This window comes from Lactuca saligna, chromosome 5 (assembly GCF_052625555.1).
Source record: "Lactuca saligna cultivar CGN05327 chromosome 5, ASM5262555v1, whole genome shotgun sequence".
NCBI classification, from domain to species: domain Eukaryota; kingdom Viridiplantae; phylum Streptophyta; class Magnoliopsida; order Asterales; family Asteraceae; genus Lactuca; species Lactuca saligna.
This window is the reverse complement of record NC_136421.1, coordinates 200,062,078-200,081,001: the sequence shown is the minus strand read 5'-3', so window position 1 is coordinate 200,081,001 and position 18,924 is coordinate 200,062,078.

Below are 18,924 nucleotides of genomic sequence, written 5' to 3'. Positions count from 1 at the left end.
CATCCTTGATATTGATGCATCACAGTAGACTACGAAGTCCTCAACTCCCTCAGGAAGAGCTAACACTGGAGCTTTGCACAATCTCTGGCGAAGAGTCTCGAATGAAGCCTGATGCTTGGGCCCCAAGACAAAAGTGACACCCTTCCTGGTCAATCTGGTGAGAGGAGCAAAAATTTTAGACAAATCTCTAATAAGCCTCCAGTAGTAGCCTACCAAACCCAGAAAACTCCTGATCTCTAATAAACCTCCCATTGCATAACTACCTCAATCTTGGCTGGGTGGACCAAAATCTTATTCTGGGTAATGAGATGTCCTAAGAACTGGACCACTCATAAGCATAAATCACACTTGGAGAATTTGGCATAAAGCCTCTCCATCCTCAATATTCCAAGAATACCTTGAAGATGCTCCTCGTGTTGTTCCCTAGACCTCGAGTACACCAAAATGTGGTCGATGAACACGATCACTGACCTGTCCAACATGGGCCTCCACACCCAGTTCATGAGGTCCATGAACGCTGCTTGTGCGCTGGTGATCCAAAAAGGAATCACCACAAACTTATAGTGATCCAAAAAGGAATCACCACAAACTCATAGTGTCTGTAACAAGCCCTAAAGGCCGTCTTTTTGGATATCCTCCTCGTAAACTCTCATCTGATGATACCCAAATCTCAAGTCAATCTTGGAAAACCAAGACGCCCCTACAACTGATCATATAAATCATCGATCCTTGGTAGCAGATAACGGTTCTTGACAGTCAGCTTATTCACCTCCCGATAGTCAATGCAGATCCAGTGTGAACCATTCTTTTTCTTGATAAAAAGGATCGGCACTCCCTGCGGTGAGCTACTCGATCTAATAAAGCCCTTCCCCAACAGCTCTTGGAGCTACGAGGATAACTCCTGCATCTCGGGCAGCGTAAGGCAATAAGGTGCCTTGGCAATAGGTGCCAAACCTGGAATCAAATCGTTCCAGAACTCCACCAGTCTCTCGGGATGCACACCTGAAATTTCCTTGGGGAAAATGTTTGGGAACTCACACACAACTGGAACATCGGAGATAGAACCCGGCCTCTCGGTGGCAACTCTCGTATCCATCACACATGTTAAGAAGCCCATGCATCCCTGTTGTAAAATATGCCTCACCCTGGCGGTAGAAGAGAAAGAAGATCTAGATCTGGGCCCTCACCATATAAAGTAAGTACTGTACCACTAGGGTCTCGTATGGTCACAAGCTGACGCTGAAAATTAATCACAGCTCCAAATTGGCTCAACCAATCCATGCCCACTATGACACACACATCACCCATCGCTATTGACACCAAATCTATTGGGAAATCAACACCAAAAATCTCTAATACACATCTCAGGAATACATTAGTGGCAAAAAGCTGCATGCTCGTCGGCTATAGAAACCATCAGTGGTCGACTCAATGCCTTGAGTCTGACACTAATGGGACGACTAAGGGATAAAGACACGAAATATTGACTCACACCCGAGTCAAATAACACCAAATTAGGCATTGAACTCACAACAAAAGTACCTATATGCAACAGATTATAAGCATAAACAAATCTCAATATAGCATAAATAAGGAGACACGTACCACAAACAACATTAGGCGTTGCACAGACCTCCTCCGTAGTCAACTGGAATGCTCTCCTACGAGCTCTCAGAGGCTCAACCTTCCGTAGTCGGACATTAGTAACATGTAAAGTAGCAAGAGTAGAAGCCTAGGCTGATCTTTGAGTGAGTTTAGGACACTAGGCCTTCCGGTGGCCCGTCTGGTTGCAGTGAAAGCAATCCAAAAATTTCTTGGGGTTGTACCTAGCAATAAGCCCATCCTTGCCACATTTGTAGCAAATCACCGCTTGACAAGACGCCTCATGACTCTTACTGCACTAGCCACAAGTGTGGCTCTTCTGGCCTCCAGCTCTTGAATCAGCGGGCTTAGCCCGCTTCGACGCCAACTGCGACTGCATTGGTCTCCTATCCTTCCCCTGTTGCTCCCCATCCTCTTTGGTCTTAATCTCCAGCTCAATCTCCCTCCTCCTTGTATTGATTTGCATCTCAGCTAATGTTCGATAACAAGATTTCGCCATGAACTCCTTAATATATATCCTCAAGATGCTCAAATAACGGCTCACATGTGCCTACTCAGTAGACATGTGCTAAGGGCAGAACAATTCCCTCTCATGAAACATACTCATAATCTCTGTCACTGATTCTATCTTCGGCTTGAGAGACAGTAACTCCTGTGTTAAACATTTCCTCTCTACGTACGGAACATACTCGTCTCTAAATAATTTAGTGAACCTCTCCAAAGTCATTGCAGCATGATCTGCATGGGTAAAATCAGTCGTCACAAACTTCCTCCAGTCCTTCGCTCCCAAGCAAAGCTACTTTAGCACAAACCGAACTCTCAGATGCTCCAGGCATGAACATGTATAGAAACACCCCTCATCATCGAAGATCCATCTCATGGAAGAAATTGGGTCTTGTTTCCCATCAAACTTTGGTGGCTTCTTGTTACTGAACTCACAGAACAACAAGGAGCCACCTCCCTGTGGCTTAGCAGCAGTTGTTGTCGCGGTGGCTACAGCAACAACAGACTCTGTGACAGCAACGTATCGCTCATCGAATGTCTCAATCAACGTGGTCTTAATAGACCCGAACACCTCTGGCATGGCCTCCCTGATAGATGTAACCACCTCCTCATGAATGATCCTTCAGATCTCCTCGTCACTGGTAACACTACTTTAGAGGTTGTTGCGGTTAATTACTATAGTGTCTCCGAAACACAAACACAAAATCATCAGAGACTAGCTCAAGCACAGACACTCGATTACCAACCCCTACATGCTCCTTAGCATCCTAAGGTTCTTACTTGGTTCGCATACAATTCCGATGCTTTCAGTAGTATGGTCCCAATTCTACCTTCCACACCATCCTGTAGTCATCCTAAGTCCTCCTCCTAGGATCCTAATTCACAAGTACTCTATCCCTCACACGTATCAGCTACTATCTCAGTAGACTACTCAAATGCTCATTGAGGTATCTCTCCTAGATTACTTCTCGACTCAATACTCTCTCTAAGAGGTTCCTACTTGGTACTCGTCACCACATACACATAGCAAATAATAGATAATATCAATCAATAGCATCCCCTAGGCTAAGGCATCATGAATTGGGTACCTCTAGCCCTAATTTCTGAAATACCTAGCCTATCCTCTAGCATCCAACTCTATTATCTCATAAGTATATCATAATATAAACAAGTAATGGTACTTTGCGAAATCACCGTTCGGGCTCTGGCTGATTGTACGCACTGCTCCATCTCGTTTTCACTTTAAAACTCTTACTTGTTTTAGAAAAAAAATCATTTCTTTTTAGAAAATTTTCTCAATTCCTCAGTTTGAGTCCAGACATACCTTAGAGTACATCTGAATCCATTAAAACCAAGGCCCTGATACCAACTTGTAACACTCTAAATATTCAAACAAAATTTTCATTTTTAAACCACATCAAACTAAATATCACATTTCTCAAAAACCCACAAATGTATCAATTATCTAAAACACAAATCAACAAAATGACTGATAGTATCCCAGAATCCTTAACATAACCTCAAACAAGTGTGTACAATCAAGCCGACGCCTTCCCGTGATCCTGAGAAGTACCTGAAACACATATCACAAAACACGATAAGCACGAAGCTTAGTGAGTTCCCTAAAATACAACATACACAAATAATAATCCTCTCATGGCTATAACTCGGCATGGACCCTCTAGTCATGTGTCTCCGTGAGGACCCTCCAGTCTCACTGCATGTTGTGGACCCTCCAGTCATGTATCTCAATGAAGACCCTCCGATCTCACAGTCAGGTTGGACCCTCCAGTACGGTATCTCAGTGAAGACACTCTGGTCTCACAACTCAGTTTGGACCCTCCGATCCTAACTCAGTAAGGCACAGAATAATATATCATATATTACAAGATAAAATGCGTAATATCACATAACTCAGTATAAGCACATAGGACCCTCCGGTCGATAACTCAAATAAGACCCTCCGGTCACACAGTATTACCGCTCAGGTAAGTATAGTGAGAACACTCCCATCGTAAGTAAAGCAAGTAGATCTAGTACCCCACGAATAGTCTAGACTCCGCCTATATAATATAATTATCTCTAATTAACACTTTATAATCACAAATATAAAAGTTAGGCTAATCCCATTTCCTCACTTTCAGAAAGGGTGAAAGACTATTTTACCACTCTATGGTCTCCTTAACTCATGTCTTGACCAACCCCTAAAAGTCAACGGAAGTCAACGCCCGAGTCAACAGTCAATGTTGACCTAACTTGTCGAGTGCATCTATGTGACTTGTCAAGTTCCTTTGTTTTCTATGAACTATCGGGAAAATGAAACTCAACTCGTCCATTTGTCTCACCAACTAGCCGATTTGTAACGTGTCCAGACTATCGGGGAAAACCCTAGCCAACTCGCCGATTTGGCTCATCCACTTTTTGAGTCCTTTCAGTCCATTCTCTCGTTCGGATGTTTTTATACAGAACTAAGGCCTCATACTCTAGATCTAGCCTTCTATGGCTACAATATTATGTAAAGCTGCAAGCTTTACGTCCATGCATGGTGTCTAGGGCTCAAAATACCAAAAAAAAAGCTCTAATGGAGGTCACTGTTCCCTAAATCGTATAACCATCTAGAATATAAATCCCATGAGGATTCATCCTTCCCTTCATAACTACAAGAGCACCTTTAGAGACTCTTAACTAGTCACCTTTTCCAAAATACTTCAATCCATCCTTCGCCAAAGTTCCAAGATAAATCAAATTATTTCGAGGCTTTGGGAAGAACCAATAATCTAGTTTCCTAACCATAACATCGTGCATCTTGATCTGCATCGTGGCACTGCCCTTTATACTACTCACCCAATCTTGATCTGCATCATGGCACCTTATCCAAAATACTTCATTCCACTCTTTGAAGGATTCGAACCAATCGTGATTACATGTCATATGATACGATGCTCCAGAGTTCAAGATCCAAGAATTAGCAAAAGTAGATCTACAAACTATCAAAACTTCACCATCATCTCCTTCATCATAATTTCTTGAACCACAACAACATTGTTGTTTCTTGGTCCAAAACCATTATTGTACATCAAAGAATCCTTCATATCATTCATAGTGATCATTTTCCTACCATATAACCTAGTATCAATGAAATTCTCATAAGAATTTGGCAGTGAACACAAGAGGATAAATGCTTGATCTTCATCTTAAATCTTTACATTCACACCTTGTAGGTCTAAGATGGTCCTATTAAATTTGTCTTAATGATCCTTCACTTGGGTTCTTTCCGACATCCTAAGAGGATACAAATGTTTCTTCTAGTGTAGTTGTAGCATGCTCATCAGAGAATTTTTCTGATACTTATCACACAATTTCCCCTAAAGCCCACCGGTACACGTTTGATCCACGACCTCTCTCAGTACTTCAACTATCATCCTAAAAACAATAACACTATATGCCATGTCTTTAGGAAGTTGAGCTTCTCCTTTGGTGCCACTGCACATCCTTATTAAACCAGAAGATCCTTCATCTTCACCTTCCACAAAAGTGAAGCATTCAAACCATTAAACTTCTCCAAATCGAACTTGTGATATGCCATCTCTAATTAACAAAACACCAACAAACGTTTCTTCTAGTATAGCATGCTCGCCAGAGAATTGTTATGATACATATCACACAATTTCCTCCAAAGCCCACCAGTACTCGTTTGATCCACGACCTCTCTCAGTACTTCAACTATCAGACTCGAAAAATAATGATATATGCCATGTCTTTAGGAAGTTGAGCTTCTCCTTCAGTGCCGCTGCACATCCTTGTTGAACTAGAAGAGCCTTCATCTTCACCTTCCACAAAAGTGAAATCATTCAAACCATTAAAATTCTCCAAATCAAACTTATGATATATCATCTTCAATCAACAGGACACCAACCGCAAGTCTGATAACACTGGTTAGGGAAAACAGGTGATACTTTTCAAGACTCAGAATAAATTTGATGCTACTTGCCAAGTTCTGATGATCATTCTTAGCAAGTAATGCGGATAACAAGCAAAACTATAAGCACACCAAGACCCAGTATTTACATGGTTCGTTCAAGGCGACCTACATCCACAAGTAGGAGGAGAGTATTGTTTATTTCAGAGTTCTCAAATAGTGTTGCAAGTACAGTTCACCAGAGATTCACCTAACACTCTAAAATTCAAGATACAAAATGACATAGCATGCATCCCTATTTATACTTGAGGGATCAGACCTGAAACCCTAATGGGCCATGCCCATTGTCCCATAGGCCCATGAAAGGTATCAATCAATCATAATCCACCATGCAGCATCTTCTGGAACATTCATCCTTACATGAGCATCAGTAACACACATGATGGAGCATCATGATGCATAGTGGAATATCACGATGCAAGAGTTGAAAATGAGGATCACCATGGCATATCAACCATCATGGTGGCACATCAAGCAATAATCCTAGAGCATCTTAAACTTCTGAGCTTCCTTGAACAATCATGAGAAACATAAGGGACCTCATAGCATACGGCTCATCAAGGGATACCTTGGCATGTCAAGGAACCAACTGGTGCATACTTGTATCAAGATGGTGCATCTTAATCAACGGATGACACATTCTCTCCAAGGATGGCAAATCTAGACATGCACTCCACAATTACGTATCCTACTTATGAATGACATATCCTGTCACTTTATGGTATATCATGTCACTTAATGGTATATCATGTCACTTGGTGGTATATCATGTCACTTGATGGCATATCATGTCACTTGGTGGCATATCTAGTCACTTCATGACATATCAAGTCACTTTGTGGCATGTCAAGTCACTTTTATCATATCAAGTTCCAATAATGGCATACCTTGACTTCTAAGTGGTGCATCCAAGCATAGGATGCTCCATTCCACTTCCAGGTGCTCCATACCTCCTTTTAGAAGATTCGTTCCTTTGTCACTTGACCCATTACTTTGCAAGGAGACCAATCCCTTTCTCAGATGATCTGTTCCTTTGTTACATGTTCGATGAACCCCAAGTGCTCCATTGAGTTCCAAGTGCTCCATTGAACTCAAATTCTCCATATGAATGCTCCAAATGCTCAAGTCACATTTAACACTCATTTTTGGGAGCTTCTACAATTACTCCAGATAAGTAAGGACAACATCTATTCGTTGCTGATACTTTTTGTGTTGTTAATTATTATGACATATTAGGGAAGGGTTTTTGTTAATTGTTCTAAGTTGGATTATAGTTATTTGTTACAAACCAAAATAGGGAACGTTATCATTGTTAAAGGATTAGGCTGATGATGTTTCATTTTACATTTGAGGTAGATGATAGTTCTTTATTACAAGTACTTTATTTAATAATAATGTATTCATAGTGGATTAATTATTAATGTAGGCCGTGTTAGGCTGTTATTGATAGATATTAACAGTCTCACCCGTTTAGCAAAAGAAAAGGATATAAATGTAGTGAATTATTTGTCAAAATGAAGTGCTATGAAAGAAAAGCTAAGTCCAAGGAATTTCTTGAATTTACCACATTCCATGGTGATTTTTATGGTACTAGCATTGAATCAGTTGATGTTATTGATGATGATGGAATAGTCAATAGTATTTTCTGCAAATATTTGATCTATTATTTGAAAAAAAAAATATTGATTTTTCTTTTCGTTCTAGATGTGCATTCTTGTTGTTGATGTTCAAGAAGAATGATATATGAAGATGAATTATCTTGAAGCCATTTTCATTTTTTGTCTATATAATTTCAAATTGATCTTCTAAAAGAGTACGACTTAGGTCGTGTTTGGCAAAAGTAGTTGTTAGCTGGAAGCGGATAGCAGGTAGCTGGTACCGGGTAGTGGGTAGTGTGCAGCGGGTAGCTGGTAGTGGAAAGTTGTACCTTTTATTTGTTGTATGAGTATTTGACAAAAGTAGTTGGAAGCTTTTGAAATATATAAAATTACATAAAAGGACAACTGATTAAAAATAAATAGATATATAAATATATTTTTAAGGGTAATTATGGAAATTGTTTTCAAAAGCTCAGCAGCGTTTTGTTAAACGCTACATGAAGTACCTTTTAGATTGGGAGCATTTTGTTTAAACTAAAAGCTAAACGCTCGTACTACCATACGAAGCTTTTTGTTTAAACTAAAGTATTTCGTCAAAAGCTAAAAGCTAGAAGTTCCCAAAGGCTTCCAAAAGCTTCGTGACAAACATGCCCTTAAACTAATCTTATCAGTTATCATCTTCCCCCACACCCTTCCATTTGACTTTTGAGGTAAACTTGATAAAAAAAACAATTCTTGAAGCTATTTGTTTAGGATTTGAAGAAACCATAGTGCCACCAATCTGTTTAAGTGACGGTAAGTAGATAGCTTTATTTTTTCAATTTTTTCCAACCAAATTTTCATGTATCTCACCTACTTGATAAATATTTGACCTATATATATATATATATATATATATATATATATATATATATATATATATATCTGTGTGTGTATGTGTGTGTTTCAGTTAGACCTAATGCAAATATAATAAATTAATAGAGAAATCCAAATAAATAGGCTTACTCCATTAAGTCTTATCTTCGAGTTTCTCAAAACCATTATTTATCCAGAGAACAGTTTCTTGTGAACCCATGTAGCCTTGATTTGAAGCTAATAAGTTATCATGTTTTATTTTCAGAAGTAGAAACGTAGAATGTTTGAACAATAATGATGAGTGTTGTATGGACATAGTTGCAAATATTACAACTTGCAAGGTAGTTGAATAGTTTTTTCTTTGTATCTGGAGCAAAATGTAAGTGCATTGCTATTATAAATAACTAATAAAGTACATTTTTTTTGTTTAACCGATAAAATATTCAATCTTTCGATCCTAAAAAAAGACTGAAGAAAAATGATTTTTTTTTTTTTGCATAATTATGCATTAAACTCACATATATTTTTTCTTGTGTCATCATATCCATGTTCATTTTTTGATGCCATCATCTACGGGTGCCAAACTAATGTTGGGGGAGCAGGCTGCAGAGGAATCAAAGAAACAATTAGAAAAGCTCTGAAAGGATCATATCGTATATTCATAACAACCTGAATGATAGGTGTGATAGAATTTGGAGCTGCTCCAGTTGTGCCCAGATAGAAAAAGTATCAGGATGTTTGACTATTTGTGTTGTGACCTACCCATTCAACTTTGACGGAAATAAAAGATCAGTCTAGGTAGGTGACCATGGTGATATATGCTACCTATTTCACTAGATTGGTGCGGAATCCCAATCAATTGAATCACACAAATCGTAAATATGAAACAAGAACACAATGTTGAATCTTCAATGCACACTATATTAATCAATAGTCTAGTACATAAGAATCTCTATGTCTCTCGGTTCTCTTTGCCTTTCTCAATTCTCGAAATCAACAACTAGAATGACTAACCCTGAACATGGCTGAAAGAAAACAGTATATATACCTAGACCTAATTACAAAGGCCCAAACCAAAGCCCAACCAAAACCACTTAATGATTTCAGTCCAAACACGAACGAAGTCATGTTGTTTGCGGTCCTAGATCGAGAACTCTAAAAGCTCTGTAAAGTAAAGTATAAACCATAAATCAAGTCCCAACAATCTCCCCCTTGGTTTATAGCTTTCTTTTCTTGTCAATGTTCTCTTTGTTCTTGACTTTCAGCTTTTATCTTCGATTTCATCATGCCTTCAAGATAAACATATGAATTTCTACATGAATGACTTCATCTTGTATACTTGGACTTATTTTAAAATTTGATTTTGAATGCATATTGGGTATAGAGGCTTCTTGTATAGAATCTTGAAAATCAGCACATTCATCTTTGAAGTATTTCAGAGATAATTACAGAGAGAACGATTATTCTAGATCACTTCAACAGGTTAATAGATAGCAGCAAATTGATTGAGGAGGCTTCAATGCAATTCGTCACATAACTTCAAATACAGCTCCACCTTGCTTCGGGAGTTGAAAGGTTGTGTGTTGAATAAGAATCTTCACTTTTTGTTCCTTCGAATGACTATTTTTCATCAATCACAGATGCATCCTAAAAAGTAACCATGACTAAAAGTCCATGTGGATCATAGAGTCATAAAGACCCTTCTCATCACAGTTGTTCAAGGACCCAACCTTGGCTAAGATGTAGACTACTCACAGTATCTGTGTGAACATGGAGGAACGCACCACGATTTGTTGAGTATCAGAGAACTACTCATGGCTATTTTTGATATTAGCCCCAGCATATCCTTGATCAAAGATCTCAATATAGTATTTCGAGTTAACAAGTTAACTTGGCCGTTGACAAGATGTTCAATGGTTTGTAAATCTCAGTTGAGTGTATAATTCTAGTGCCAGTGAGAGTTAATGAGGAATAACTCACAAAACCAGTCATACGACAAATGTGTCCGAAGACATATTTCCTCAGGTTAGCATGACACGAGGTCAAGGCTCTTGGCGGGACATTTAACGATAATCGTGCCCTACGAGGTGCATCGCCTTGGTGCCAATACCATTAATTCCTTACCTGCGGAGAATGTACTCGAGAATACATTTGAGTCTCCGCAGTTTTTCATGACAAAAAGAATGTCACGACCCTGGGCGGGATGTTCAACGATATCTATTCCCCGGTTGGGTGAATCGCCTTGGTGCCATGATAGTTGTTAGGTAAAGATAACTGACAAGACCAATTTTGACAATTTATACAGTTTCAAACTTTCAAATCCTTAAATACGATAGTTCTTAGAAAGATATTTCCTAACTGACAGTTTGTACAGTTTCATGCCTTACATTCCTTGAATATGATAGTTCTTAGAGAGATACTGCCTAACTGAGAGTTTGTAAAGTTTCATGTCTTCAATTCCTTCTGAAAGTAGTTTAAAGTGTAATGACCGTCAATTCCTTTGCAGGTCTCTTCTCCTTGCTCATCCACATTTCAAGACAATGAAATTTTAGAAATAAAAAAAATAACTAAAAATAAAACTAAAATTAAAATATGCTAAAAAATAATACAAGATTTTTGGATTTTGATTTTTCTGGAAAAAAAAAAACAGAAATAAACATATTTTTTGGAATTTTTGATTTTTGTTTGGTTTTAATTCTCCTCCAAAATTTTTGCATAGAGGAAAAAAATATGAACAAATTTAACGAAAACAAAAATAAAATACAAAATGTACACAAAAAGTTTTCTCAGCCTTCAAAACGAATCATTTTTAGAAAACCTACAAGCACAAGCTTGTTTTTTTAAATAGGTTTTTGGATGATTGAAAATCAGTATTATTATCACAGAGCATAGAAGAGTTAGAGAATTCAAACCGTAATCTAGCAATTGATGTAATCCCCATTTGTGATCTTTCATTTTTCCTTTCCCGCAAAGGACATATGCTCTCGATTAAAATTTTAAATGGCATGTAGATGAGAGATGTCCCCTATCATGTGCCTGGAACAACCACTATCAACATACCAAAGTTTGATGATATTCCTAATTCCTCCATAGCTACTCGGGCACAGAGTGTGAGATTAATTGTATTCGGGAACCCAGTCCATTTTGAAACTGGGTTGACCATTGTCATCTACGTGTGATACGTCTTCCCAAGTCATATCCTGTTTATCAAACATAGAAAATGAATAGATTTTAGAATTCTTAGGTGATTTGGGAGTGGGAACTTTTGGTACCCATCTGTAGTCAGGTTTAACCATTTTTTGTTTAATCGGATGGATGCTTCAACACTTGTTTTGGATGTTGAGACCGATCACCGAGATAACTTCGACCTTACCGATCTTGGTTTGACTAGACTATTTCTCAAATAAAATCTCTTGTCAAACATGACCTTTTTGTTTTTTAGAGTCTAATTTTTTGTCTTGGTAGTATTCCAGTCACCATCGCGTGATCTCAATCAGTGTCTATTGAAAGATCTTCCTCGAGATACGTTCTTCCTACCTTGAGCATATTAGGGAATATATGCACGATTTGGATAATTTATGGCAATTTCACCAGCAATTCCACAGTTAAAGCAAGTTTGTCTTTTAAAAGGAATACGTTCAGGACTTGGACCCTGTCCAACTGAATTTCCACAAGTACAAGCACATTTAACAAATTGTTTCACAACTTTATGTGGCTTAAAATTATTAGCAGCGTTATCACAAGATCTTGAAGTAACAGAAGTTAAATGTTAGTTTTTGAAGAGTTTTCATTAAAAATAGAATTATCTTTGTTTTTTTTTTTGCACCCGTCTTTGCATTTTTACTTTCTCTACACATCACGTAGAAACATTTGTATCGTTAACCTCAATATTCTCAGTTTTTCTAGATCGTTCACGAAGATGGCGCTAGGAGGCATCGTAGAGGGAAATAGTGTGTCACATTCTAAAGTAAAAGAGAGAGATAGAGGGAGAAATAGAGAGAGAGATAGAGAGAGAGAGTGAGACATAGAGGGAGAGGTAGAGTGAGAGATAGAGTCTCCTAACTATTCCTATAATAGTTACTAGGGTTCCAGAAACATGAATAATAGAAGGATGCATGTACTACTCCAGGCGATGAATACGCTGAGAGAGAGAGAGAGAGAGAGAGAGAGAGAGCTTTATGTCCATACATGTATACAAGATATAAAATAAATGTTTAAACGACCTTCAGACGAATAACCGATACCCATTAGACCACCTCCCAACGAGGAAAAGGAAATAGGGCGAACTAGCCTTCCTAAGTCCTTTAAACATTATTTATATAACTATACAAATATAGGCATGCATTTAACGAAATAAAAGCATAGAAGGAAACTTTGGTAAAACCTTTGGAAAACCTTTACACTTAAGAAATTTATGACTTGATGTCATTTTTTAAAACAAGTTTTGAAAACCTTTGGAAATCCTTTGAAAAACCTTTCATAAACAGCTTTGAAAATGATTTTTATAAAACAGTTTAAGTGAAGAAAACCTTTGTTTAAAACACTGACGTAACTGGTTTTGAAGGAAAACATACAGCACAAAGGATAGTTTTAGAAAGATCTAAAGAAGTAATAACGTTTTGGAAAACCATTTGAAGTAATATACTTGGTAAAACAGATAAAAGTGTAATAAATCCTTTTGCATACGGGTTATATATCACCTACGATTGATATGATAACTAGCATGTTTCAACTTGTATCCCCACCCCATAAAAGCATTTAAAAACATTTAAAAGGTTAATTCAGGGGTATGAACTCACTTGTAGTGAGTGGATAGGATGAAAGTGTTGGTTGAGTGCTCGGTGTCAAGTGAAGACTTGAACACACTTAATGACCGAGTAACATATGAAGACATATGTTTACATATAATTAGTGATTATAATACTAATTAAACTCGTATAAGCATCCTAATGTGCGGAAAACACTTTGGTCAAGTGCTAGGAGGCTATTGGGTTGCAATAAAGGAGTGTATGGCCTCACATTGGAGTTTACTCCTCAAATGGTGGCCCTTAGGGTGTTTACGGTTTCTAGACCATAAACCCCATGAGTTTACGGTCGTAAACTCATGGTAGTGGTGCCATGGGGTGCTTAAAGGTCTTATATCACTCATAGAATTATGCTAGACTCAAATCAAGGGCTAAGGAAGTGATTAGCGCTCAAAATGGACACTTTATGGAGTTAACGGTCCTTGGACCACTCCCTTGGGTGTTTAAGGTCGTAAACACATGCGTTTATATCCATAAACCCATGTTAGTCCATTTCTCTTATGTTTTGGTGGTTTTAGGCTATGCATGCAAGGTTCTAGTCTTTTATACAAGCATAGAAAAGTGTTAAGGGAACTTAAACACCTTGGAAAGGTGTTTACGATTTTGGGAGACCTTCCCAAACCGTAAACTCATCTTTTTCCCTTCATTTCATGCTCTTGGGGTCTCTATTTCATGAAAGTAAGGTTCTACTCCATTACACAACCATTTGAAGGCATTAGGGGCATCTAAATACCTCTTGGAGGTGTTTACGGTTTTGGGATGAACTCCCCAAACCGTAAACTCATATGAACATCGGGAAAATGATGATTTTCTAATTCTAAACTCATCTAGGAAGGGATCTATGCTAGTTGTCGAGGCTTAGAATGAACCAAGGCATACTTTGGCACCCATTTAAGGGTTTACGGTCCAAGGATGTTCTTGGACCGTAAACACCTTGTTCTTGGTGTTCTTGGATGATGTCAAGTGTAAACAAGTTTCTGTTAAGCACACAAGAAGCTAGGGTAAGTGCACTTACGTTCTAGGAGCTTGGATGATCGTTTGTGTCGGATTTGACGGGATGAATTTATGATAGTTGAGAGGATTTCTTGAATGTTCTTGAGGTGGAAGTTGGAAAAATGATAGAAAATGACTAAATGTCATATTTATACTCTCGGGGGTTCGTGGTCAAAAACTCCGAGTTTTCGTCCATAAATTAAAAATTTTGGAGTTCCACGACTAACGCTAAACACAGCAACTCTAAATTTTTACTGCCTTATTTTTGGTTCGCTTGACGAATATTATTTAAAATATTCCAATGAGCTTAAATCCGCCCAAAAATATTTTGGGATAAATTTGGCTAATTTTTGACGTGGTTAGTTACGGCGTCAAAACAAACGGAAATTTTGGGTTGTCACATCATCCCCCCATTAGAGGGAATTTCATCCCGAAATTAGAGTTTAGGCAAGGAAGTAGGCATGAACAATCCAGTAAAGATATGAGGGTACTTCCTATTTGGTTGGTCCTTGCGCTCCCAAGTAAACTCCTGTCTTTGCATTTGCGTTCCAGTGAACCTTCACTTAATGGGATGCGGATTCGTTACGCTCGTTTTATCTCTCGGTTCGTGATATCCTACAGGTTCTTCTACGAAGTTTTAGCCTGCGATGATTTCTATCTCAACGTGTGGGGTTAAAAGAGTTACGTCGGACCAGTACTTTCTCAAATCTAAGACATGGATAGATTTGGGTGGAATTTATGGAATTCCAAAAGTAGTCGAGGTCTGACGAGGGTTGGACCACTTCTTATAAAGAATCTCAGATTGTTCTAAGCTCTCGGAAGGATAATGCTTCTCAGTACTTAGAGCATAATGTACTTCCGTGGCGAGATCATCACTGGCGTGATCGCCATTCTGAAATTCCAAACGTTTTCTCACACCGGGGGTGTAGTTCTTCAGGTTGGTTCTTAGAAGGCTCGGGTTATCCTTGGATTCATGTTTCCTACGGATTGGCTTTCAGAGGTTCTCCGGATCATTGGATGAATTGGATGTCAACGGGTATCTATTTGCTGTAGGGCGTCTATTTCAACCTAGTGCAAAATGAACCTGCACTTCTGATTCTTGAGATGTTTCTAACGGAAACTCTTAGGATTGTTGAGATAGGGTTTTACCAGATGATCATTTAGAAAGTTTTTAAACTACTGATCATCATCTAGTTGACGTTTTCACAATATGATTCCTAACAGGGAAAGAATCATGCTCTTACTTGCTTTGTTGTTTCATGAATAACAATCTCTGTTCAGGGCTACCTCAGTCCTTAAATATTTTCTGCAGTGTTGGACTATCTCGGGAGGTGGTTCTACTATTTCTGTGTGAGATAGTATTATTGGAACACCTAACTGTCCAGTGAATTTCTAAGGCTTGCCCTATTCTCTGAGGTGTCGGTTTATTTCAGTTGCAGAAAGCGCGTTTTCTTGTATAACCCATCGACTAACACCTAGACTGGTGTTGAGTCTAAAGTCTCTTCAAGATTTGGGTTACGAGGCTTATCGCAACCTACTTTCGTACTTTATTCAAGTATTCTTGGCTGCGGAGGTTATCCTGTGCTTCTTGACATTCTAGTATTCACTTCGGAGAATGCAGTCTATCGTCTATAGGGCGATGGTGACTTCTTCCACGTGAGGAGGCGGAGTGTCCTAGGCACTACTCGTCAGTAATGGGTTGGACAAAGTGCCTGGGTAGTGAGAGTATCTTTTGAGATGCTTAATTCGTGGGATTAAGCATAAATGGATGGGCATAGTCAACGTCCTTGACTCTTACGATCTGAGTTACTTTTTCCAACTAAGGGTGTTAGCTACTATGTTGGCTTAACCGGGACGACAACAAATTTCGGATTTGTGGTCATTTTAGTAGCTCAACCCACAGTGGTTCTCTTGACTCTAGTTCATGTTCTATGGGATAGGATGAAAGGTTTTACTATGAGGTTCGTGGTAGAGCTCATACTTGGCTTGATCACTAATACTTGGTATATGCAAGTCGTATATAATTGAGATCGACGGGATGTTCAGTTGTGCGACTCCACCCCAGACCCACAACCCAACGAGGAACAGGGAGTAGGGAGGAAATACACATCTTAAATCTTTTTGACCTAAATTATATACCACTCTTATGCATATACCCAGTTAATAGTAGTCAATCCCATGAGTTCTTTCCTCTTGATTCACAACCTGATCGTGAGGTGCTAAGGGTCTGTCTGGGGGATCTACAGAGTAGGTTTTGGGTGGTTATCGTCTTCTGGAATGTTTGCAGTGTCTTTCGCTTCAGGTTCTATTTGTCTAAGGAAGGGTTGGTTAACAGCGCACAATACCCTACTCAGGGGTGTTTCGGAAAGTATTAGATAAGAGAGACGACTGGCGGATCGCATTTGGTTTTATTATTAGGTTCGGGAGAACCTCTATCTGCCGACATGGCTATGGTGAAAGTTCTTTTTACACAGCACTAGGAATTTACACATGGTTGCACTAAGTTGAACCAAGATTTAATAGGGGCGTCGAAATTGGTATACATCGACGTAACATAGAATGAGGGTCAATAGGGCCATGTGCTGAACGGGCACACAAGTTTCTTGGCGTCTTAGGTTTTGTCCAGTATCACTATCGCAGATACTTGGACCAATAGAGTCAACGCGGAACTATAGAGGGTCCTGAGTGTCTCGGAATAGTGTACCTTTCATGAATGGATTCTCACGAGGCCTTTTTGTAATCGCCTAGCATATACTAGTTATGTATAATTAAGGTGGGGAGGAGTGTTGACTAAGCGAATCCACCCTAAATCCACAACCAAACGAGGAACAGGAAATGAGGCGGGATCACTCACTCGAGGTCTATCCATCTCAATTATACATGGCTTTAACGTATATACCGAGCCATTATAGCTTTACCTTGTGAAATTTTTAGTTTTACAACAGTGTTGTGACTTTTAACAGAGCCACAATATTAGATTTACTACAAGATTAATGTTGTGAACTAGGTGTATTACAAAAGCAAGTATACGTAGTACGAGGGTCCCTTTACTGATGGGATCTCGCAAAATATAAGACTCTGGTCGCGCTAGTTCTAAACAGTTTACGAGTCTCATATAACGAACGCTTAGAATACTTTAACGAGGGTCTGGAATAGTTTCTCCTGTAGCAGTGATCCTTAGTATCTTCCCGTCTGCACCGGAGTTCTTTATTATTGGACAGTGCTTTTTGAGGTGTCCCATCTCGCCGCACTGGTGACATGTCTGGTTCGTACTAGTATTAGTGGTGGGAGTAAGGTGCTTAGTCAGAGTTACGTGGATACGGGTGCCCTCCTCATTCCTCCACTTTGAAAATGTCCCTTTAAAGAGTCTGGATTTAACACCACCTTTGTGTGTAGGGTTGGTCCCGATGCCAGGGACTTGTGAAATGGGTCGTGCTGGTGCTGAAGGGGCGGTGGTTGCTGCTTACTGTTATTGCATGGCAAGTCTTTGGAGTCGTTGGCGTTCTTTTCGAGCTCAAAGTTTTCGTTTCCTCCTCTCGGTTTTACAACTTTGTGTGTCCGTGACTGCTGCCATTTGTTGGCTTCTTGGATCGGTACGACGATTAGAATATTCCATTCCTTTGTCAGTGATTGCATTACTAGGGTTGAGGTTTGCAAGGACAGCTATTACCGCGGCTTGGAAAGTGGCAGCATCGATATGAAGGATAAGGGCTTCGTTGTTTGGTTGACTATCTCCAGATGACGACATGATTCTATAATACGAAAGACAAGGGGTTCGTGAGTGACCAAGGTTGGCTCTAGATTATTTGATTCTGACTGAGAGATGAGTTATTATACATAAGAACTCAGCTTATACACATTATGATATAATCAAGACTGGGCGGATAGTAAAATGTGTGATTCTATTTTAGTTTCACATCCCGACGAGGAAAAGAAACTAAGTCAAAAACCTCACATTTTACTGTCTACCAGGTCTTCGTTATATATAAATTGGAAATGTATGAGCGAGGAAATCATACTAATAACCTTCGTACTAACCCTTCATTATTGGACTAGAATTCCTAGTAAGAGCTATCTTTGGACCTAGATGTATTTTAATCATTCAATAATGGAGTAGGAGTATATTCTCGAAGGTTTGACCTACATCCCCATGATTCAGTCCTGGTATGAAGGTAGGGGTATGAGTATCGGAAAGCCATAAGATGGGGGTTGTTCCTACTAAGTTATCTTTATACTGGAGAGATTCACTCTCCGGCTCTGGAAATATCTGAGGACAGTTCGGAACGAAGACCGTGGGAAGAAAGGCTCATGAAGAATTATGGCTAAACACTCTCAATTGAGGTTTTGGGATACGATCTAATTGTATTACTTGCGACGGGAAGAGACGATTTACTTGACACATATTATGAGTAGTGTAATCACTAACTCACTAAAATGTGTTATTTTATGGGTGTATTAGCGTGATAGTAACGAGGAAAAGACACTTCTCGGGTTCCATGTATTGGCTCCCTCTGTCTACCTCTTATCCTAGACTCGGACCGACGTTGGTTTTCTTCGGATGGATACCTAGGGTTCTCTTCTCGTGTAG